This window comes from Solea senegalensis, linkage group LG1, assembly GCF_019176455.1.
Source record: "Solea senegalensis isolate Sse05_10M linkage group LG1, IFAPA_SoseM_1, whole genome shotgun sequence".
NCBI lineage: Eukaryota > Metazoa > Chordata > Actinopteri > Pleuronectiformes > Soleidae > Solea > Solea senegalensis.
The window spans coordinates 21,468,915-21,494,280 of NC_058021.1; the positions used below are offsets into that span (position 1 = coordinate 21,468,915).

At 39.8% G+C, this 25,366-nt stretch overlaps 1 long non-coding RNA gene across 1 annotated transcript in view; it reads left to right on the forward strand.

Moving 5' to 3' along the window:
- The window catches only part of LOC122774521, a 159,890-nt gene that overhangs the window by 1,159 nt on the left and 133,365 nt on the right, over positions 1-25,366 (forward strand). The window contains exon 2 of the long non-coding RNA XR_006360996.1: positions 9,217-9,320. This is a non-coding gene — a long non-coding RNA (uncharacterized LOC122774521). The remainder of the gene's footprint in view (positions 1-9,216; positions 9,321-25,366) is intronic.

A 25,366-nucleotide genomic window follows, 5' to 3' on the forward strand; every position in this document is an offset into this window, starting at 1 on the left:
TGTATATATATATATATATATATATATATATATATATATATATATATATATATATATATATATATATATAATGTGTGTGTGTATATATATATATGTATGTATATGTGTATATATATATATGTATGTATATATATATATATATATATATATGTGTATACATATATGTATGTGTGTGTATATATATATATATATATATATATGTGTGTATATATATATATATATAAAAAATGTTTTCAACACATTCCCAATTTCCTTCCCAGAATTCCATCAGTTGCCTAAATCCTTTCATCCCATTTTCATGTCCATATGAGCTTTCCTCTACTCCCTATCCTCCCTGTACTTTTCCTTCACTCTTTCCCTTTATTATATTATTTAATACTCCACTTTCTCTGTTCTGCCCATGTCACACCGCTATCTCATATCCCTGCTTCTCCTTCTTCGGGTTCCCTGGTATGAGGCTTGAAACTCCCTTTGCCCGTTCATCCCCCTCCTCCCTCTACTAGGTTTCTCCTTACTGTCCAAATCTTAAGATTCTTTTCTCTGCTTGCCTGCCTCTCTCTCTCCCCCTCATCCTCTCTCCCTGTCCTCTGTCCCCAGCCAGAGGTTAATACACTCCAGGATGGCATTATTTCCTCCCCGGCCCTCCAACAATATAAAAATTCAGAATGGACAGCTCAATCCCTCTTCCATCTCAGATTTGATTGTAATGGTATTGCCTCCTGTCCCTGGGAGGCCCCGGCCGCCTCACCAACCCGGCTTTTATGACACTAAATGGCTGGGCTACAATTTTTCCATCTATTCAAAAAATTCTGTTAATAACTCATTGGGAATGAGACGTCTGCTCTCTCTGGGCTTTCTGTGGCCAGGTCTCTCACCCCTCTGCTCATAGGGGTCACAGTATTCAGAAAAAGATGCAGGGCTGAATCGCAAATGTAAAAGGTTAATTAATCTCTGTGAATTTACTGTCCCCCTCTCCCTTATTCCCCTCACACTCCTATTGACAGTCCCGAAGAGACAAAAATGTCATATTTACAACCCTGACTGGAGAAAGTGCTCAGCAATGCACAGGAGTTGAGTGCAGGTGCAGGCCTGTCCAGCCATTCTTCCCCCTCTCCCCCATCCAACTTTACAAGTGTACCCATTCATCACGTGTGATGGATTTATGTAATAAAACCCATTTCCTTTCCCCATACGATCCTATTAAATAATAAAATAATTATTTATTGATTATTCAAAAAGGTACATATGCGCGGGTAATGGCTTTGTACCACACCACTGGACCTGCAATAAATAAAGCAGGCAGGGAGAAGGGCTGAGAGAGATGGAGAGGAATAAAACAGAGAGAGGGAGAAATGAAGGGGAACGAAATGACTTTTGAACAAGAGAAATCTGGATCCAATATGGCCTCTTGCAGCATGCATCAAGAAGGACATTATTCAATCTCCAGGAGGCTCACATGGGAGCACGACCTATGAATAGTTTTGATATACTTAGTATTGGTGATGTAGAAATTAGACCACCAAGTTAGTGTCTCGCACAGTGTATTCCTTTATTTGAATCCAGAGTAGTTATCTGTGTCCACAATTTGCTTTTTAAATGGAGAAATGACTCCTCAGAGAGGGTTGATTTAAAAACAGTTCTTATATGACTGTCCAAAACCAATGCATGTGAGTTACCAAGTGTCTGCCTTAAGTACATTGTAATTGTGGCTATTGTTATTAGTATTTCAGAACAGCAAAGAAACTCCTAAAAAAAACTTTTCATCACAAATAAACAATATAACTATGATCCTTTTAATATTATTAGTTCACCATCAGGTTCATAATAAGCCCCATCCCCAGCTGTGGATAATTTCAGAAAAACACTTTAATGTTAGCCAAATATTACACTGAGTACTCCTTAATAACCCATTTGTGTTTGGTCTTATATTCGGCTAAAGTGCACTCCCTCTGCGTTGTCTTTTTCCTGTGCTTGTCTCAAGCCTCCTGCCTGGTACGGAAAACAGATGCTATCTTGGTTATATTACTTCTCAAAGCACTCATATCCTCTCCCATGTTATTTTCTTTGATCTGCTAGGCTTGCTCTCTTTCTCCCAACCCATCTCCTCTAACCCCCCACAATCCTCTATCCTCTATGACCAGAGAGCAGACCAGCGCCAAACTGCATCCATGATGACTGTGGACATTAGAAATTCACTTCATCTGTTCTCTGTCATCAGAGGGCAAGAGGTGCACGGCAGGTCGAACATCTTAGCTTCTCCATTTACAAGCCAGTCCACTTGAAGTTACTCTTCAATGCAACTTAACTGCAACAATAAACATGTTATCACAATAAAAAAAAGTTTCATATCAGTTGATATAGATAATTATTGGGATGCAGTGACATAAATAAAAAACAGGTTTTACTAATGTTGAAGATTTGTTTTCTCTAGATATTGAGGAGATGTGTTGTTGCAAATCAGTTTGCACTGATCATATTGCAGACAACATACGGTAAGAGACCTTTTAGGTAAGCACTAAATAAATCGGGTACATGGACAAAAATGCAGGAGATCTGGTAAAGACGTGCACTGAAATTGGACAGGAAGTGTTAGTTAAGCATATAAGTGTGTTGAGGTTTTTAGAGGAAAAGAGTCTCTTTGAAGTGACGAGTTTGAAGGGATTTTTTGAAGATGAAGACAGAACGCCCCCCTGCACTGATCATACGTGGTAGTTTGTTCCATGATCGGGTAACCAAAAATCCAGAACTGTCTGGTGTGTGAATACCTTTTGTGCAGGGATGATAACGCTAGGCGATGATCCTTGGAGGTCAAGATGGAGCATTAAATTGAAGTAGATGAGTAAAATGGCTTTTTTCTTAGTACAATTCCCACCCAGTATGTACTCCCAGCACTGAAAATATTCAAATATTATTTCTTGGTTCGATATAGAAAAAAAGTTCACAGTGACCTCAGACACATTATGTTTATTTAACAAAAACCCACAATCCTCTAACTGTAGTTATTAACCGAACACACAGAGTCTGGATACTAACCTCAGGCTCTGGTGTGACAGTTTGCTTTGTATAATAACCATCCACCTCAACCACAGTTAATAAATGTAGCAAATAAGGTGTCTGAACATAATCCAGCCAGCTATTACATTTCACGATGTTTACAAAATATGCAGTTGCAGTTTGGCTCTATGGTAACTTTTTTTCCTATTTTAGATGACAGTTTTTTTTAATAAGCTTTCAGTGAAATGTTTCAAGTAAACGGTTAAGAAGTTATGTTTTGTAAACGGTCAGTTGAACGTGATCTGAAAGTGCAGACATACTACGAACAGCATGAGAGGGAACATTTGTGTCCATTTCCTGTATAAATTTCTAAATAGAAAGTGGATTGTGTTTGTATAGATTTGAATATTAGTTAATAAACAAATCTTTCAAAAATCTGGTCTTGATCATGTGATTATAGCCGTCTGTCAGCATAAACGTAATACATTCTGAGTTTTGGGCTGCTCTGGAGCTTTACAAAGTTATGAAAACACACAAATTATTATGATGTAATCTTAATTCTCAGTAACATTTTGTTTCTGTGTAGAAGAAACATTGATTTTGAGGAAGCAAGAAAGAGTTTGTCAGTGAGGATGTGGAAAATCATGGATTGCAATTGTGGACCCATGAAGTTGCCCTCACTATATCATGCATGCAATTTAAATGAAGAGGAACTAAGATTCAGAGCGGAACTGGAAAAACACAATGTTACTTAAGTGCTTGTAATGATTTTAAATAGTCTTCCTCTGCGCAGTATCTTTACTTAAACACTTTCATATACATACACACACAGAGGCCTGCATGGACTGATAAGGTGGCACTGAGGGCAGACACACACGAGACCAGCGAGTCTGTGGTTTTTCTTACGAGCAGCCAGGAGGGGGAAGCATCCGTCTTTGCAATGTGCCTAGAAGAAAAGGAAGGAAAAAGTAATTAAACAAACAATTTCCCAGGAACGGTGTGTCTGCTTATCCAATCTACCATACTCGCTTTAGCTCTAATACATATAGACAGGAGAAAAAAAAAGAAAAAAGAGATTGTTTCTAGTCTCCTCGGTGACGGTAAATGACACACATGTTTCATTGCCCATTCATTTAACCTGCACTGCGTTTATGAAGAGAAAGGGATTGAGAAACAAATTATGTAGTGTCATTTAATTAGGAGTTTTGCTGTGAGCAATAATCCTGTTTTTTTTCCCCTCATAACCTTTAACTACTTAATGGATTTGAGAAGCTATTACCTTTTTTCAAGATTTCTGTTTTTAATTATTTGGAGTATTGTCACAGATATGAAATGTCAATCACTCACCGGGATTAATGCTGCGGTTAATATTTGTTTGCATATTATTTACTTGTTGATTGTAGCTGGTGAGATTCTTTCATACGACTGGTTTGCAAACGCCATTTTTCTGTGGCCTATTGAGCTTTTCACATATTCTCCTATTTACGTAGCATCATCTGGAAGCCTGTGAAAGTATTTATTCATATATTACATGGTGTTTGTGGAAAGTGTTATTTGTGAGCAAATATAATTTGATATGAAAAACATTTTCTCCTTCCACCCTGATCATGTTTAGGTAACAGTGTGACACATTCTGATGTAGTTTGTTTAGTTTCTCCTGGAGGTCGTCACCCATGTACTGTGACATCAGGCCTGACTGTATATGAATATTGCCGTACATTCATGAGCTATGTGTCATGAGCTTGATTTATTTTGCTCTGACATACACACACACACACACACACACACACAGGATGTTTCCTGATCTTAAATCAGTGGTTCCTTCCTGACAGCAGGCTGCACAAGTGAGCAAAAATGTTTCAAAGCAAATATTCAACGCCCCGATGTAGCTTGTGGAAGTCAATCGAGTTTCACTTGAGGATCTTTTTGTGAATGATAAATTAAGTGCAAATCGAGCAGTTCAGAAGTCCAAAATTTCATTCAAATGAATGTTTTCAGCCCGGTTTGACAAGGTTCTTAGTCTGGCGTGTTGGCTCCTCAGACCCCCCATGGCATGCGGGGCATGTAATCATCCTGAAAGTCTCACTGGGTGTCTGCACTCTCATAAAGCAGGAAAATGAATTGTGTGGCCCAGGAAGGGAAAATGAAAGAAAAGGAGAATGAAATTACAGGCCTGGCTGACTGCACAAATCATGCATATGATGTTTTATGGCTTGCCAGAAGAATTCAACACCTGTGGATCACCGTAGCTATAATTGTACATGAATGCACCGGGATGGCAGTGGGTGGAGAGCTGTGGTTTGTGTGTCACTGAGTAAGCGACTGAGTGTGTGTACCTTACAAGGTGTCTGTGTGCACATGCAGCTCTGTTTTTCTTGGCTCGGCCCATGTTTTACAGGCAAAGGGAAGATGATAAAAGAAAGACAGGGAACGCCTGTTGTTCACGTCTTGAGTACATCCTGGGTGAGCCGCACACGGCCCACATGTCATGCTCACAGATCCTTCATTTGCCATTTGTAATTACCGTGTTTATTTACCCCATCTGCTTTGGTGGGAAATTGTAGCCCAAATCAATTGGATCAGGACAGTTTGGCCAAGCTTTGGCTCTTTCACCATTTATTTTAATTAAACAAAACAATCAGTAAATTATAAATCACTCCCGCTGTGACCACTAGCTTTGTTTGAACCTGGTCTTCATCTTCAATCCTGACACACCTTGTGCTAAACCTGTCAATAAAGACACTTACTGTAGCTCTTGAGAATTAACCTTTCAACCAGTTTCACTCGGGTTATTTAAATTTTTTATTTGTCGTAGCTTCAGGCATCTTTGGCAGTTTTTCCTTCAGTGTTCATGTAGATTGTTTTAATCTTTTAATACTTTTGTTTTATTTAAAGTCATCTCACGAGAAGTTTTCACCACATTTTTATCCAAAGCAGCTTGTAGGTTGATGTATAAGATGTCCAAATAAATAAGATGACACTACAGCGGATCAAAAAGTCTTTCCCCCTCTCTCTCGCCTCTCTCACCTCTCTGGTGTGGATGCTGATACTTGAGTCAAATTGATTACACCACTCCATCTGCATTATGACTGGCCTCCTCCTGTGTTTGCTGCCTCTGCCTACAGCACAGAGTTAGTGTACAATTACATATAGTTTAATATATCTGCCTGAGCACCTTTAAATAAGCATCTCAAGTCCACAAGGTGATTTGTCTTCCAGCCCCATTACTCTATTGTACATCTTGATAGCCAGGGATCGCTCTGAGCTATGTTTAAGCATTAAATAGTGTATTATTATTTCACATAAATCATGCTGAGATGTTGGGGGGCATTCATAAATTTTGCATTTCTCACAGACAGTATTTTAAAGCTCCCTTCCTCACTCTGCAGCGCTCTGAATTTTGAAACTAAAGCAATTCTGCGCCCCGCACTCGAAAGTACATCAGTGATGGGCACATGAGGCAGGTATATTCAAAACAACATGTAATCCCGTTTAGATTAACTATGATTTACTCTAGCATATCCATCGCGGCATTGTTTCCACCATAAGTAGCCATGCTCTCACTATAGCGATGCAGCCACACCGTATATTGAAAACAATTTGTTTTTGTTGTCACGAATAATGTGGAGCAATCGGACAAAGAGACAGTTTTCACAGTTAACAGTCTGAATGTCTTGTTTGTGCTGCACAGTAAAATAATTGCACACAAATTATTTTGAAGTTTTGAGTCTGATTAATGAGATTTCAAAGTTGACGAATTGATCGGTAGATATTTATTTTTTACTTATCTGAGCCAGATTTGGAAAAAGAAAAAAAAAAGGTCATACCTGCAACCTTTTTCTTTTTATCAATGCAAATAATAATAAACTTTGCATATTCAGTATTTGCATGTTATGAGCTAAGCCACCACTAACGATCCTGATTCTGTGGCAGACACAAATGAACTTCAAATTGGAGGCAGAATCTAAGCCAAGGACTTTAGATTTGTGAGGTGAAGTCTGCAGGAGATTTGTCAGCATCTGTCTGAGGGTATCTTTATGAGTCACATGAAACGTAAATTGCATTGCAGAAAAGGGTCTTTGTGTAAGCAGGAGAGGCCTCTTGTGCAACTTAAATTTTTAATGATGATGAATTTTGCATTCAAAATTTAACTTATCACTTCCTAATTATTATGACAGAATAAATGTCTCATGTGTTTACAAAATCCTTTGTCAGATGCATAATTAGATATTTGCTCATAGATAACAAGAATATTTTCTCCTACTTTATTATGTATTACAAAATTATAAAGACTTGGATGTATGTAAAACATAGTGTATAACATTTCCTGAAGCACTTGGTATTAACTGAAATGACATGCTAAAGAAATCAGTGAGGGGTGTATATGACCCACTGTCACCAGGGTTGTCAGTGCTGCAACAGTCAGTTAAAAAAAAAAGCATGTTAAAGTCACAGCTAATTGGAGATTGACAAAATGCCAGGACAGTTAGTGTTGAGGATTTTGGGTGGGAGTGGGTGCAGAGGGGGTGGCAGCTCTGGGTGTGGGGGGTTGGAGGTGATGGCGGGTGCTAAACAAATGTCTTTGAACTAGTTTCTACTTGTAGAAAACATTGCTTCTGGCCTGATATTCTGTCTGAAGTGTTTGATGGCGATGAGAATTAAGAAACGCGTCGCTGTAGTGCCAAATGATCCAGTAAAAAAAAAGATGGCAAAACACCCACAGGTATTGTGTTCTCATGACATCACCCAGTGTAAAATTGACAATTCCATGTTATTTATTAATTAATTAATTAATTAATTTATTTTTTTGATATTTGGGAGTGAGGTTTCAGTTCTGATGTAAAAGTTAGAATAGTAGTCAGTCTCTGTGAAAATGAGAGGATTTATTTGATTGGTTGGCGTTTCGGTGTCTCATGCCTGTTACATATGTTGCCCTAAAGCACGTCAAGGTGTATGTGAACAGGCTCTGTCTTTCTTTACCTGTTCTTTGAAACATGTCCTCTGACCCTAGACATGTGAAGGCTTCCTGAACCTTTCCCCTTTTTTAGTTTTGTCCCACTGTCAGATCATCTCCTCGGAACTCTGAGCGTGTCATTCCGACTGTCTTGTGATCACACACACATGCACACCAGGCGCTCATACCTGGGAGGATAAATACTCTGCTAAACTGAATAAACCTAATCTAGACATGCTCTATTTCAACCTGTCTATCTGATTCCATCACTGAAGAAGTGTAAACATTAGATGTCAGCTGAATTTTAATCAAACATCACTGGTTCCATTCTTTTTTTTTTTTTTTGATGACAGCAGTGCGTAATTAACACGTGCACACAAGTCATTACATTCCATACACTGTTTGCAGTTTGAATGCTGTGTTTGTCATTACAGCATAGATAAAAATATTGCACATATGTCACCCAGCTTCTGGTCCTGCATGCTTTTTTTTCCCCCCTTCCCCTGTCTTTTTTTTCTTTTCTTTCTGCTGTGATGGCTCGCAGAAGTGTTTTTATGAATGTATCAAAATGGCACGAACACAAAAGTAAAGATTAACACCCCCATTCTTCTCAGCCCTGCCTCTCCTCTAATGTCCCTTTGTTAAAACAAAGCATGTGTCTGTCTGTCATCTAACCATAAGCGCTCGGGATGAGGCAGGATTCCAGTCGTTTGAAGTGAACTTGTCGTGGGAAATCTTCCTTGCTTGGGCTCAGTGCAATCACAGGCTCAAAATGAACATTGTGTGGTGCACCACTTCAAACATTTTTCTTTTGGATGCCGCATTATGGGATGAACTTTTGCAATGCCTGTTGTTGTCACCTATTTTTCACACTGGTAGATGCACGTAGTCACGTTCTTGTGCAACACACAGGTTTACAGTATTGTGTGTGTGTGTGTCTGTGTTTGTGCGCACTTGTAGTCTTGATCCCATTAATCATCAAAACCTTGTCATGTATTTACTCCGAAATACACACATGCAGTTACACACATATGCATTTACAGATGTAGAAAATGACAGTTTAATGTGCACTGACAAGTAACACACCCCCCAAACACACACACACACACACACACACGCATACACGTGCATGCATGACTCCAGACTGCAGCAACACAACATTAAGCGGTTTTCTCTTCTCTGTTATCTCCAGCTTCCTTTTTGCCCTTTGGTTAAACATTCTCTTGGCATGCATGATCTCATTTAACTTTGATTTCCTCTTTTTCCAGGACGGCATCCTCGATGGTTCCAATTTCCAGCCCATTCCCCAATTTTCAACCCCAGTGACAGACAACACACGCTGGAATGTCTGTTTAGCTAAAGAAGGGAATTGGTAAGTGATGATTGTCAATGCTGTTTAAGATAAAACGGAGAGTTTGCAGCAGATAAGCATTTGCCTGGGTTGAGCGCAGGAAGCTCGGAGATGCTGGTTTTTGAATGCGCTGCTATAGAGGCTTCGTACCACATGTGTGTGATTTCATGTTACTGAGCTTTAGGAGAAACTGCCATAGACGACTGTCAGTTTGACATAAATTCCTTTTTTTTTTTTTCCTCGGCTGAAGCTCAATTATATTAAGACACTTAGTGTTCATGATGTAAAATGTGAAAATTAGCAACAAAACAATTGCACTGGTCCAAATGTATTGTCTGAGCTGCACAATACTTCATACAGAAATGATTTGAGCAATTTTTACCTTAGGTTTAATCAAGTAAATATATATGTAATTGTATTTATTTATTTTAAAATAAATAAAAATAGCCATCCTTAAATCAAAAAAGTAATATTTTTCACTGAGTCACTTATACAGTATGTATGTATGCTGTTGGTGCCCAGCGAGATCAAAATATTGACTTGATTTGATTAACCTCTGCAGTGTGGAGAATGTGTCCAACATGAGGGACCTTTTGTTGTTTGAAAAGGAGCAGCTCATTGTTGCACTTTAAGTGGTTTGTGTAATCCACTATAACCAATACCATGAAGCCAAAGGATTCTGGAAATCTGTTTTCGGCGCATTTTGAGTCGAAGCAAACCTGGAAATTCAGTCACTCTTCCCAACCCTGTCATGAAACGGAGCTCCCCATTTCCATATCAAACAGATTAGTTCCAAGGCCAGGGAAGTAGGAGTAATATAAGTAACCGTACAAATTTAAATATAGGACATCAAAAACATTGTTAGGCATTTATTTATTTTTTAAGCAGCCCTGACTTTCTCTGTCTCTCTGTGAAGATGAGATGAAATTGTATCTCTTCACTTTTATTCTCATTTTACTCTTGTGAAAAATCTCGAAGACGGCAGTATTGTAACATTTGTCATGCGCCGCAGTGTCCCGCCGCTCTCGTGTGCTTAACCGTGTCGGTGGAACGAACGTGTCACATCAATAGATACAGTTGTTCAAAATGCAACATCACAACAATTTCAAAAGTGGCCGGTGTTTACACAAGCTGATTTCGGACATGCCTGCAGAAACAGAGGAACACGGAGTTCTGTGGTCGTGATACCGTCCAACACATGACTCATCATGTATTTACACATTGTTGTCTTTTAGGGTTTTAGTAGAATGCGTCCACCCATCATCTACACAAAGTATATAACTTTCACAATTTTACAATTAAAGCGAGGATTAAATGCTAGTTATGAACTAGTTGATTTATATACTTGTGTGTGTGTGTGCATGTTTCATGAACATATTATTCAGCAGTCTGTGTCTTACTGACTAATCTGACCTGCCAGTAGCTCCGTGTCCGGATGGAGAGATGGACAGATGGATGCAGACTGTGCTTCCGCAGCCGTTTATGACTTGGCCTGTGTCCCCCTGTGATTGGAAAAAAACAAAAAGGAAACAAAAAAAAACTTGCTTTGGCCTTGTTGTTTTGGGATTTGTCCCTTCATAATGTAGCTTGAAAACAGGAAAACCAATAGTGGGAATAGACCCCCAAATATAATTAATTTTGTGGGGGCAGGGCGCAAGAAGGGGGGGACTATTATTGCAGGAGGAAGAGTTCTAATCAGTTGCAGATTTCTTCCTGTTTGGTTAGCGTGACCGTGGCCAATTACGAGTGAACTCTGTGTTACAGTTTCACTTCCTGTGCTACCCAAAGAATGGACTAGGTCCGGCACAGCTGAGTCTGGCAAAGCGCTGAGAGAGGGAGTACGAGACGAGAGAGGGAGAGCGTGGAGATAAAGGGGAAGAAAGACGAACCAAGACGCATAAAGATGAAACTGTTGAAAAGTAAACATAGTGGGGGAAGGCAGGGGAAAAAAGGGTGGGGGGGAAATCTCTAGTCGGATCTAAGGTGCGCAGAGATGAAGGCACATACATCCTTTATCCACCTAATATAGAACATGACATGGTTTACAAAGGAAATGAAAGGATTTTGGACCTGACTTCTCTTGCTGGTTCAGCTGTTCTCAGGTAAAGGCACAAACTGCAGAGCAACAGTGCAAACTCAAGCCACAAATGCAATAACACATAACTCAATCATTTAAGCGATATTATCGAAAGACACAATTTGGCATTGCTGTTTTCCCCCCCTAAATTGAATTAAACCACTGGACAAAACAACTGATAGACAATTACAGAGACATTCCGTAATTTGCATAAAGTGTCCTTTTTTCCCCCCGACGTGTGGAAGTAACTCAATAGGTCATGGTACCTCCTGGAAAGATCTTCATGCTCATTAACCTGATACAGCTTTTGCTAAAGGCCTTGCCAAGCCAGTAGTTCACACCACATTATAACAATATTCTCCAAATGCCCTCCCTGCTTTTTTCTCAGGCCTTCTGCGGGACATTTGTGTCTTTTCATGTGGATGCTTTGTGATCGTCTACTTCAAACACAGTCCACAAAAGCACCAGACGTAATGAAACTTAACTGTCACTGCCACGGTTTCCATTCACAATCACAACCTGGCCCACTGAATAGTTCCCTTTGGCCTCATTCCTTTCCACTGCTCTCTCTGTCACTCTGTTTTGCTTCTCCCGGCAATATATCTCCCTTAATTCACTTTGTGTAGTTGCAGAATTAGAGAAAGGTTTCCCAAGGTTACATTGGGAAAAGGTGATCAGAGATTATGTACTATCTAATCCATTGTAGTTTGATTTGATGAGTTTTATAATTCAGTTAATTTTCCCTATATGTGTTTTTAAATTGCATTGTTATTATTATTATTATTATAATGTAACATGTCATTCTTTTGCCCTATATTCTTAAATTTTATAATCTGTTATACATGTGCTTTTTTCCTGATATACGTTGCAGTTTCAATGATGACACTGTTGATATATATGAAAAAATACTTGAATACATTTGTACTCTGCTCTAAATTACCAAACGGATGATATAATATTTATTACCATTTTGCAGCACAATTGAAATCTTCTCAAGGGGCCTAATACTGTAGCACTTACAAGTGCAATAAATTACTCGGAGGATGTTCTACGTTCGAGGGACGATGCACATTACTGCCACTATAAATGTAACTTACTGTTTTGCATGCAAGTACACACACACACAAACAGAAATACACCTACTTGTATGAGGCTACAGTATGTCTTTGAGGACACTCACTACATTCCATAACCTTACACTTAATCATCACAAGTAAAATGCCTACCCAATCTGCTTATCATGACCCTTAACTAGATTCTAATCTAGCCCCTGTAACCTGTCCTAACCCTCAAACATCCCCTTTGTCAGGATTGCCTAAAATGGCCTCATATTCCCAAAATTGCCTTCACTCTCTGTACCTCGTTGGTCCTCACATGAATAGAAACCCACGTGATGTACACACGATGAACAATATGAGATGAAGAGCCATACTATTCAGCGTGAACTGGAGGGTCCAAGTCACTAAACTAATCCTAGTACCACAGATTCCCACTCCCTTTCTCAGTCTGTTGCTGCAGCTGCCTGGGATCATTTCACAAACACGAGGTATTCCTAGAAGAATTGATTCTGTTAGATAGTACATTGATCACACACATTGCCTGCAGACAGAAGATGGCTTTACAAGCAATAAGATGGGAGACAATTATATTATTTTAGTAAAATAAGACAGAGTACAAGCAGCGAGTGCCAATAGCCCAGGCGGGGGGAAAGGCACAGGCGGCCCCCTCTGTGGCTGCCTCAATGTGTTTGTGCTCCATCCTCAAGTGGCACGGTAATCCACTAAACTTTCCTCCACCCGCTTCCCTCAATGCAATCAGGATGCGAAGGCTCACCAGTGATTGCGTTCATTTGTAAAAGCATCCAAGCCAAAATTGAACCCCAAGGCTGATAAACTATAAAGATGCTGATCAGATCGTGGCTAAGGAGTCCACACTGGAGGGCACGAGATGTCAGGGCTGCAGCCAAAAGAGCAATGACTCTGTATACCTCACTTGGAGCCAGGCGGCTGCCCGTGAATACAAACAAGACGAGAGAAAACACATAAAACCCACAACAAAGTGCAGAAGGATTTCTCATCCAGCAGAGGAAGGTATTATCTGTCCAACAGATTAGCAGTTTTTCAGATGTTTGTTTTGTTGGTTTTCGTTTTATTGACTTTGTTGGTAGATTGAGAGCTTTTACTGTTGAGAGGTTCACCTAATGCGATATATTTTATTGATGTAGATTCCGTAATGTATCTTAAGTCGAGCAAATGGCCGAAAGAGGTGCAGTTCAGGGGAGTGTCATTGTTGTGACATTATAACTAATTGATCAGAATGAAAATGAAAAAGTCCAATTAGTTTTGTTTGTGTTACGCACTCGACGACACTGCTTGTTGATACCACAGATTTTAGTTGGCTTTACAACACTTTCCCACAAATATCACACCTTTCTGACACTAAATGAACAGTGTCATTACTTTAAACACACCTTTCTGCCTCTGCTAGTGTGTAAAAGACTGAGGACAGACGGAGAGAACGAAGGAGAGGGAGGATCTGAGGATCTTTTTTTTTCCCCTCTCCATCTTTGTGGCCCCAGTGCGTTAAATGTCAAAGAGCAGACAGCAGGAGACTGATTCCATGAAGCGATGTGAATGGGACTATTGAAGACCCGCTTTGATTGACAGCTCTTCCTCTCTTGCTTTGCCCTGAGGGTGACTGACAGTGTGGTTCATCTCACATTTTGTGACTGAGCTAATCCAGTAAATTCCTACCAGACGCAGCACAACTCAGCAGAGACCTCCTGCTCCTTTCCCAGGTGGAGTTTTTATTTTATCTCTTCCTCCCCAAAATAAAATATGTTTTTCCATCTGTGGCACTGAAAACAAACCCAGGGAGGGGGGGGCGCCTATAATTAAGTGTAAGTACATAATTAAGCAAGTTAGGAAAAGTGCTAGTTTTCAATGAATTAAAATGTAGACTAATTACATGTGGGAATTAGCCTGCTGTTGTGCTAGTGATTAATACTGTCATAGGTTATTGTCTCAATATGCTGCCAGTTGGAGATGGGATCACCTTACTGGAACGATTGATCTCTTGCCAAGTTCAAAAATTAATTGACTCAACAATCACTGACACACAACTATCTCACACGTTGTCCCGCATGCCCACAAGGTGCGTCACTTATCCTCTCGACCTTGCACCTGTATTTTGATGTGTGCGCCGGTTTCCCAGAAATCACTTCTACCACACTGCAGCTGGCTGAAAACACACGTTAAGAAAAAAAAGAGACAGAACTTACAAGATGATTGCAGTAGCGGCCAAGGGTTACCGCGGCGTGCCTCTTGACAGCCACGTCCCACATTAATGCAGCGCTCCAATAAGGAGAACTATTTGACACTGGCATTAATCATCATTCCTAAATGATCACTCTGCAAGGGTATGAATTTAGGCGTGATTAATTGCGAGCGATGATTTACCTGCCTCCTGCGTTCGGCTGGTGTTAACCTCAAGTCAAAGCAGTGGAACCCAGAGTGGTTAACCGTGCCAAGGAAACTTTAGAAAAGACAATGAAGAGTATCAGTTAACCAAAAAAATAAATAAATAGCAGTAACCTGATACCTTTACAGCATGAAGGAAGAAAAAAACATATTTAATTTTGAAGGTATAATAGATCATTACATTAACTCTATTTCTTTATTTAAATATATGGAGTACATACACAAAAAATCAAAACAATCACATTTTGTTTTTCTTGGGTGCAAATACAGTGCTGTGTTGAATGTTAACACTGAAGCTGCATAAAAATGTACTTCCTTGCTATCATTTTTCACATTAACCATACAATAAAGCCTCTAATGATTTAAAAGTAGCTCTGCCATGAATAATTCCCTGTGTTCATACGGTGAGCTCCCGTGTTCTGTCCAAGCAGAACCTAGAAGACGATACCCCGGTGTGTGAGTCAAGGTGTTTACTTCCTCAGCGCGATGAACGCCTCGCCAACCAGTTGTGACAATAGTTAAGTGGGATAAAGACCCGACACAACATGAACTGGGGATGACTTGTGCATCATCAAACTCGTATGGGGTCGTGCACACTTGCAATGGTATGCTTTTGAAGTTAGCCAAAACCGCGGGGTGTGGCCCACCTCGCCGTATTGCATTACTATGACACTTACAGTCAGGAGCATGTATTATTTTTTTTGTATGTTTTGTTGTTACATCCCAAGATTTGACTCCTACTCTAAAGCCTGTGCTCATTAGAGGTTGTTCACATACGCAAATGAGCCTGATAATGACACGATTTTATGCACAATTCAAATGATTCCTTCTTGACACAGCTAATACATCTGTCATGTGGCTCCTCATTTTTTTGTTGAATAATTAAAAAAAGAAATAGAGAAACATTCTAATGAGAGAACCTTACTTGGGGGCTTTGCTGCTCCACTGACTATCATATTAATGTATTCCTGTGTGAATTAAACGCATCATCAAACACCTAAGTTCCCTCTATATTTTCCTCTGAAGACGAGGGCTGGACACCAGTGTCTACCTTGCCCGCTGCAAAAATGAAGGGCATTCTTCATTATCACACCTCTTGTGATTACTTGTTAATAGCCAGGTACTAATGGTCCCCCCAGTAATTTGACAAAAAACACTGGGAATTTAGGTTTTTATGACAATGACATTGTTTCGGTCAATGATTAAGTCATTAAGAAATGTCAAAGTGAGTTTAAAGTGACGCCGAGTCAATACTCCTCGCTGGCTTTGTCTGTAGTCTGCAATTGTTCACCTTATTATAAAGACAGCATATCTCCAAATGTTTATGGTTCGAATGGGTTGCCAACACAAGCACAAGACACAAGATTTATCCTTCTCTTTCTCATCTTTCCTGCCTGGAGCTCTGGTGACTGCCAGTGTAATCTGTGTCTGACCTTTCTGCACCACCTTATACCACTCTCTGTTCCTTCCTCCTCCCATCCCTCCATTCACCCGCCATCCCCGCTCCTCGCCACAGACTGACAGTCATGAGAGCTCCTTTCTCTCAGTGGCTGACAGCTAGAACTGGCTCATTAAGGCAAATTGGGAGCAGGGAGACTAAACTCAGCAAGCAGAGTTATTTAAGAGGCCACTTTGTGGCAGAGCAAACATGCCAGTTCATGCTCTGTATATAATGGCTTGTTGAGGTTGAGGAAATATGTCAGACTTAACTATGATAATGCAGCGTTGGTGTTGGGATGCTAAATGGCTGCGGTCTCGAGGGTGTGCCACAAGAGCCGGGGGTTGATTGCTTTTGAAAATTTTGAATAAATAAGATGGAAAATCAGGTTTTTAAAATTCAAATTTAGTTTCCAAACAAGGGAAAAAAACAAAACAAAGCAGCAAAGCATGCAGTTAAGGTGAGACTGAAACGTTAGTTGTTGAATATTCTGAATAGATTTGCCCATAGCTTCGAGAGCAAAGCAGGCAATATGTGATTGATCACGTCCCAAAGGGGCAACAGCCAGCATGCCGTCTATACACAACAAACGTTGTTGGATGCACTAAACTAAGCTCACACAACCTATGCAGATAGCAACCTCTTTCATTTTAACATGTGCATACTAAACCTGGCTGATAAACGATTTGCCTAGCAGCATTTCCGTCCATATTTTATCACAGCAGACAATGCTCAGTGGCGTTGCCAGACTTGGTGTGTAACCAGTATTCAGGCAAAGAAGCTCCTCCTGAACCCCTCAACAGCTTGGCTCTTATAATTAACTTCCAAAGGACTGATGGAAGCTTGAGAGAGAACAGGAATAGAATACAATGGAGCAGAATTGAAGATGCAAATGCAGCAGAAGAGGAAATGTCCACGATACAGACAAAAATGTAATTTGACAGAGGTCTTGGGTCAGTCATGCTTAGAGCTTATTCCGTGCTCTGCCGATAACCTCATCATACGAAAAGCTCCAGTTGAGGCAAAGCTGAATGAAAGGATTAATGAATGTTTATACTTAAAGCCTTGCAAATTTTTTTGTGGAACATGGTGAAAACCTTTAAGCTGTAGCACATGGGCAACATTTTTAAAACCAGTATTCTGAATCTGGCATTTATGCCAAGAATATGAGCCGGATAGGATTTTAACTGCGTTATCCAGAGGCTAGTGTCTGCTAAATCTGGAGCTTCACCGATTTCTTTTTTTTTTTTTCCACTTAGAGTACTTCCAAATTTGAAAGTCTTCAGATTCTAGTAAAAAAAAACAAACAAAAAAAACAAAAAAAACTTTTAGAATATTAACAGTGTGTTCAACAAACAATAGTGCACGGTACAGAGAACATTATTACTCGCTGTAAGGCTGTAGCAGATAACAGCGGCATTACATCATATTCCAAATAATTTTGATGGCTACTACTTTTTCATAACATAAAATAACTCCTGTAAAGAGGGGTTTATAATCTGCACATGCATGTATACAAGTATAAATGGATCACATCGGTGAAGTTAAAGTTTTTTTTAACACGTTGCCGCATGCATTCCCATGCCTTGATAGACAGCTGACTGACGTCGTTTGCGCGCACACACATGCACACATACACACACGCGTGACGTGTGCGCACACACACAGACATCAGAGCTCAGCCTCTGCTCTTCCTCAGCCTAACCTTAACCAGACACTTCTCCTGGAAGCCCCAGGTGACTCCTTGACTCGCTCTGATTGGACGGATCGCATGCAAGCCTTCTGTTAAAAGGGGATCATTAATAGCCCACATACGACCTCTGACCATCCCTTTAAATCATTAGCCGGCCAACTGATGGTTTCTATTTACCGTCCCCATAGGAGATCTTAAAGAGGGAGGAAGATCTGTTGTTGTAGGATATTGTGACAGTGGAGCTGATGTGTTGCATTTAATGCCGGGGAAAGTCGATATCGGATAACTTAAATGTAAGGATGTTTTTTCCTTAACCATGGCTTGTCATTTTTAAGAATTGATACTTAAAACATGTGCTAAATGTAATGTGATGAAGTTTAAGTTTCTGACCCCAACAACCCAGTATTTTTAGATATTTATATAAAAAATACTGTATATCAAATATTAAAGGATATTTTGATCCCAAACACACCTTTACTAAAGTTAAAATATTAAACAATCCATAATTTTCATTTTGTTTATTGTAAGAACATATTTAAAATTAGTTAAACACATTTCCAAAACAAATCAATTCAAATTAAGCAATAAACAAGACAGGTTTTTTTAGATCGAATTTTAAAATGGAAACTAAAATCGATGAAGGTTTAATTTATGGTTAGAAAATTTAAAAAGGATATTATGTAGAAAAGTAAAACATTTTTCTGTTTTTATCCAACTTTGCTCATCCACGTTTGCAAATAAGTAATAATAATAGTTCATTCTTGTACCAAGAAAAGGACCCAAACTATAAAACCTCGGCTTCCGCTTTGCCTCAGATATGATCAGAAGAGGAGAGCTGCCGCACAGAGCGAGGTGTGTGATAAGAAGAAAAACAAGTAGTGTGTGCTTGGAGTGTCATTGTGGGTGTGTGGCATGTGTTTTAGTTTCCATAATGCTTGTTTATGTGTGTGTTTGGAAGGAGCCTTTCCGTAGAGCCTTTCCTTATCGCCCCTATGCTTAAATCATGTGTACAAGTTGTTTCCAATAAACTGTTAAATTTGATAAAGAGGTCTGGTATTATATAACAACGGCTCCGGGGCACTCGGACCTCTGCTATCATGAATACATTTCGCCTGATAATAATGCTGTGACTTCAGTCACTGCCAGAGGAAAAACCCGCTGCCCTCGTGGAAATCAACTCGTACACCACTGTGACACCTGTATATATGGACAGGTGATGAGATTATCATATATTTATGCTTCCTGGGTTAGTGTTAAGAGACTTCTACAAATGAGCACGAGTTGCACAAGGGACTGGAGGGCATGACTTGGAATGCCATGGGTAGAGAATCCTCACTTCACAGGAAAAGCTCTTTTATTCATGAGCTGAAAGCTATATATATCTATCTATCATGGTATACCTCTGCATTTGATTATAAGTCATTGTAATTGTGTATAAATGCTACCCAAGGTCTTTGTTTTATTGTGGAGTATTTACAGTTTATAGTGGCAACTTGTCATTTGCGAGACAACATGGATCAGTGACTGAAAATGAGCAACGTGCAACTTGTTAATTGTACATTTCTAAATAAATTAGCATGTATCTTATAGTAGGGTTGTAACCTGTCAACACCTTTGATTAGCTACAAAAAAGAAGAGACCTGCTTTTCCAGAATCTGAGACTTCATTACTGTGTTAGCAGCAGAGGATATTTGGTATTCCCGACTGCACCAGTCTGTCTCATATCTCTGGTCTCCATACAGTAGCTAGGTAGCAAAGATGGTAGGCAGGTGATGAATGTTCAGTAATTGTAAGAGTTCAGTGGTAGAAAGATTCAAATCCATGACAGTGAGAAATGGAAGAGAGCCCCGAGGGAAATTTCAGGCTGTGGGGAAGTGCATCCAACCTGTCTAAATAACAGATCACTCCTCAACTTGGTCACTTGCTCAGAACATGCACTCTGATATTAGAAATGTGCTTTTGCTGCAAATGAGTGCATCTGCGCAGCCCCCCCCCCATACAACACCTTATACACTTATTATAGAGAATAAGATTAGCTGTGTGGTGCACAGAGTAAAATGTTTGAATAAAATTGTTAGTTATAATTATGAGTACAAATGAACTGTTGAAGATCTGCTGTGTGTTTTGAATGGGTCGATCTGTGGCCGTGTCTCTCTGTGAATGCAGTCCAGAGCTCTGTGTTTATTTGTGAGTCTATTATGCACAAATGTGTTCTTGTCTAATGTGCAAATGTATCCGCTAATTCGTGATAATGCATAGATAAACACTTGCACTAATGCCAAGGTCAGGCTACACTGATTTGGCAGATGAAGGAGAAATCAGTTAAAGCTTGACAATCAAGTTGCACATCTGAGAGGCTTCATGACCTCCCGACAAAAAGTTTGGCATGTTTGATTTTTAAGTGATCTGCAAAAGGGATAGTGTAAAGATACCAACTGGTGAATTGAAAAAAGGAGATAAAGAAAAGCCCTTTTTCCCCCCGCTTTTTTGAATACAACAGCAAGTACCATACACACAGCTTCGGAACTCCCTGTTTTGTTTCAAGTTTTATCTAGACCCTCTTTCTTCCGGTGTCAATGCGATGCTCATAATAATTGATTCCATTTGGTTTGTCAACTTGAAAAGGTCAGTGAGAAGACGTGTAACTTATTAGCTCCCACTCCTTTCTTCATGAATTAGTACACAACGGAAATAGTCTGCTTCTTCTCAATTACGGTCTATTGTCAAGTAAATCTGTAGCATATGATATAAATGTACATATGTTTTCTTCAGTCATAGTCTCTATAGCACCAGTAAATGTCAGTCACTTTGACTCTAAACTGTTGTCAACTAATCTGACATAGTTACCACCATAACTGACGCAAAGTGTCTGTGTGCATTCATTTATAACTAAATCACCTTAAAAAAAATAGAAAATACGAAAAGTTAGAATTAATTACGTCTAAATTTGTGTTTTGGTTGAATGCGACTCAAAGAATAACCCGTGCAGGGTTATTTTTTATGAGTTATTATGACATAACTGTGATTATTATCAGCATTGCTATCAGGAATTTAGTTAAATCGGAGGTGCTTGCGTGTGTCTTTGGCTTTGTATGCTCATGAATGTAACTGTAAGGTGTGCACACATGTTTCCATGGGTGTATGTCCTGCTTTGTCAAACTCTTTCCCCTCAGGAAAACTTATCCTCTGCAGATGTTATAATCTGACTGTCATTATTTCATTCACCTTCTGTTCGACGCTGCGCCACTTAGACCTCAGTCGTGAAACCGAACATGCCCTGTCTCATCCGACGTGGAATGTCAGGTAGCATTTTTGAAGCGAAACAATCTTGCAGGAGATTACTGGCAGCAACACACACATTAATTGTACCAGTTCCTTCACACAAGCAGAGGTTACACTTTGGAGCCTAACAATTATTCAAGCTGTTTCATGTAGCTGGCATTAGTTTTTCCTCACGGCTGGGGAATTATCTTAATTTACCCATCAAGAATGGACAAAAGAACAAAGAGCCTTATGTTATTAACAGCTATATGTCACTAAATTCAAGAGCGTTGCACTGCTTTATTTAATGAGTTTCCACAGATGCTGCTGTGCGATACTGTAAATATTCAGACAGAGAAAAATGAAGGCTGATGACAAACACCTTCATTAGGTATGGAACTTCCAACAAAGTTTGATAACTTCATCATCAAGGATGCCGCCTTGGTTTCAGTTCCACTGCATAAATCATCAATGATGCTTACACAGTTAAGTGCCTGCAGGTATTTCCCAAAGCACAAGGATAAAACATTTAGCTAATAACACAGGCAGACTTCATCACTTAGTCACAGTGAAACTGCGCAAGACATCAAGTGACAGGATGAAGAAGTTTTATGCTAAAGGCTGATCACTGTTGTCAGTACAGAACTGCAGATGTGGGCAACATCTCCCACAGAAAGGGCAAGAATTTGGATAGATAACACACAGACGAGAAAAAAAAAAACCCCTACAAACCCACTGCGTGTTGCCTCAAGCTTTTGTGCAACTTTTCAATAAACTCACAATCTTAAGTTTAACTTGGTGGTCAGACAGTCAAAATATAGTAAAAGACAACATCAGCGGCTGTCTGCCTCTGTGGAAACGGGTCACTCATGAAGTGCTGACCTTACCAAACAACAACAAAATGTGCTCTCTGCCGACTTCCTAAGTTAAGCTGTGGAAATGCAAACCGCACAAGTGGTATTAGATGGGAAATTTGTATGCCCCTTGCATTAATGATGACATTATTACCAAGCAGATAGAATGAGGGAGAGAAAGGAGGAGATTGATGAAGATGGTGAGCAAGTGCCACTGAAAAACAAAGAAAAACTCTTGTAAAAGACTAAAAATGAAGTGGGAGTGAAGAGGGTCATGGGAAAAAAAAAAGATTAATTTGACATGCCCTTCAGGGTCTTGTAGAGAAGAGTTTTTTTTCCTTTTTTTTTTTTTAGGGTGGCTGGACCCTGTCTCATTGTTAATTGGAGTGCTCAGCTGTATCCTACTGTCCGCACTCTAGTGGCACCCCCCAAGGTGCAGGGAATTACCGTATCTGCCTTCCCTCCTTTATATTTAGGCCATTTAAGGTTGCACGGTTTTAAAAAGGAAAGTCAAAAGATGCCATTCTTTATGAATGTCTGAGGGTATGAATAGGGTCGCCACTCCTCTTCCTCTGCACCCTCAGGACTTCACCTTTTCAAATATAACGAATGCCTCAATTAAAATCCCTTTCAAACACCGTGCTTATTTTTTGATAACAATTGTCTGCCGCTCCCCTTCAGTTCCCTCTACCTCTGCTTGTCTGCACTCTCTCTGTCTTTGTAAAGTGTGCATGGAGGGCAGAGGATGCGCCTGTGTAAAGAGAAAAGAGACAAACCTGGTAAAGTTAAATAAAGGGAGAGATAAATTAAAACAAAAAAAGAGGTGTGATTGCTTGTGAGTGAGTGAGGGGGTTAGTTATGAGAGAAGGGATCGATGCAGGGCCTAGAATGATATGAGCCAGCAGATGGCAGGGTAAGTACAGTAATATGGCCACTTCCACTCTGTCTGTCTGGCTTCAGCCAAACAGCAGGTAAGTGGAGATTTCTTTTTTTTTCTGCCCACATTCACACATTCAGTCACATCGCAAATAACTTTTACCCACATTGAAACTCATACAAGCCAAAAAAGCTCAGCCACATGAACGCAGATGGCACATGAGTGCTCTTAAATGGATCGATTAATACTTTTTAGATTATTGTGCAAATATGAAAACACACACCCCGTCATGCGCATGCGTGCAGACACAGACATACACACATATGCAAGCAATCAGGAAATTCTCCACTCTTGTCAGGTAGAAGAAGAAATTCTGCAGATTGAAACTTTAACAGTTCTTTCTGGGGTTTTTTGGCACTCCTCTTTTCTCATGGGGCTAGTCTGTAAATATTTAAGTGATAAATTGGATGCTCTCCTGCATGGAGTGAGCTGAGTCTTTGGCTGTTTTGCTCCTGATAAGTTTAAATAGTTCCATTTTCATTTGCGCCGCGTTGTCGGGGAGAGATTGCGGGTGGCGTGCCTTATGCAAGTTAAAGCTCTAATGGTTACAAGACAGTTTGTCGCCATTTGAGGCTCAAAGGGAAATGAAACTAATGCTGAATAATATGTTCTTAGGCTATCATTAGCATCGGAATAGGTAAATGCATTAGGGCTCTATGGAAGATGACTGGCTTTAATAAAAGACCACTTAAAGACCGCAAACAACAGCAAACAAGTAAATCTAAAAAACGTGGGCCCTGCTCGCTTATTTTAGACCCGTGGACATTATCAGCATCTCAACTGTATGGTAGTGGAGATTAACTGCCTGGCATTGTTTAGCTTAGCTTCATCTTGGCTGTGTTCGATTAAGCTCTAGGGAGGAAACTAAAGACAGACTTTTTCCATTCTGTAATATCGACTAATTAATAATTATGTCAATTCCTCCTTTCCAGCTTTTGGTTATGTGCTGTTTTTGCGACATGGGTGAAACCATTTTTTTTTTTCTTGATGAAAGCAACACAACAATTCTGTTTACTGCATCTTGCATACAACTAAATTAGACACGGGCTAAGTGATGGTTTGCTGTTGCACAGGGTGCAAGCAGAGAGGGTATAAAAGTGCATCCGTCACTGTAAGAACCTAACAAGCAGGCTTGTTGTGGGGTTGAATGTGGTTTTCATGGAGAGCTCCAGCTGTTGATACAAGAGACTCAAAACTCTCTGCCTTTTAAGAAGCGATGCGTCTGTGCATTTCTCCCTTTCTGTCTGTCTGTCTCTCGCCCACGCTGTTTGTTTGTGCTGGTCTCTCCCTCTCTCTTTCTTTCCCAGTCTAAACCAATAATGTATGATATCTTTATCTTGAGAGTCACGGTAATATCATCTAACACACAGACATCCCCACTTGCCTTTTGGGCTTTTCTGCCTTTGACTCTAAGTGGATAGTCATCCTCAAGAGTGCCTCCTGACAATAACTAAAATGCAATGTAATGGTTTGGTTATGATTATTTTCTGTAGAATTTGTCCCATTTCTTCTGACTGATGTTTATAGAGGAGGACACTGGCACATTGGATGGTAAAATCCCCGGTGATTCTGTCCCTTACACATCCAGCACGGTGCCAGTAAATAAATCTCCCAGACTCCAATAAAATATGTTATTTCTTCCCTATGAATCATACAACATGGCAAGGTTTCATTTCTGACCATACTGTGTTGGCTGCAGGCTCTGAGATTCTTCAGAGAGAATTATAAGATATATAAAGTAGGACAGTGGTTGTTAAACTCTGTCAGGAAATACACATTCTCCAACGCTTTCTGTAAAACAAGAGTGATCCTTCAAATGGATTCAGAAGCTTAACCAGTGCATTATGGTGTTTTTGTTGTATTTGGCTCATATTGGATGTATTCCATCTTGGATTGCAGCAGTTTAGAGTAGATGTCGGAATGATTTGTCGTCACGTTTTTAATATCTATTTTTTTCGTCTTTTCTAACTGATTAAAATCCATTTCTGCGTTAAATATAATGTGTTGAAGGGTTAACAAAAAAGCATCTGAATACTCTACTTTCTCTTGTATTCGCCCATCTTTCCCAAGAGTTACAAGTGTTATGTTATCCATGTAAGCCCAAACAGCATTTTTCACCTTGTTGAGTCACAATGCTGCAGACATGTAAAGGCAGAACCCCTTTTAAAGACAGTGCAAATGTTTGGGTGGCTCAACCCTTTCAAATTAAATGGATAGCATCCCAGGGAGGCCTATCAAAATGATTAAAAATGGTGGAAGACAGCATGTGTGTGAAGTGTCAAGACGAGTCGGCACAGGCTAGACGACCTGCACGGAGAGCCAGGAAGC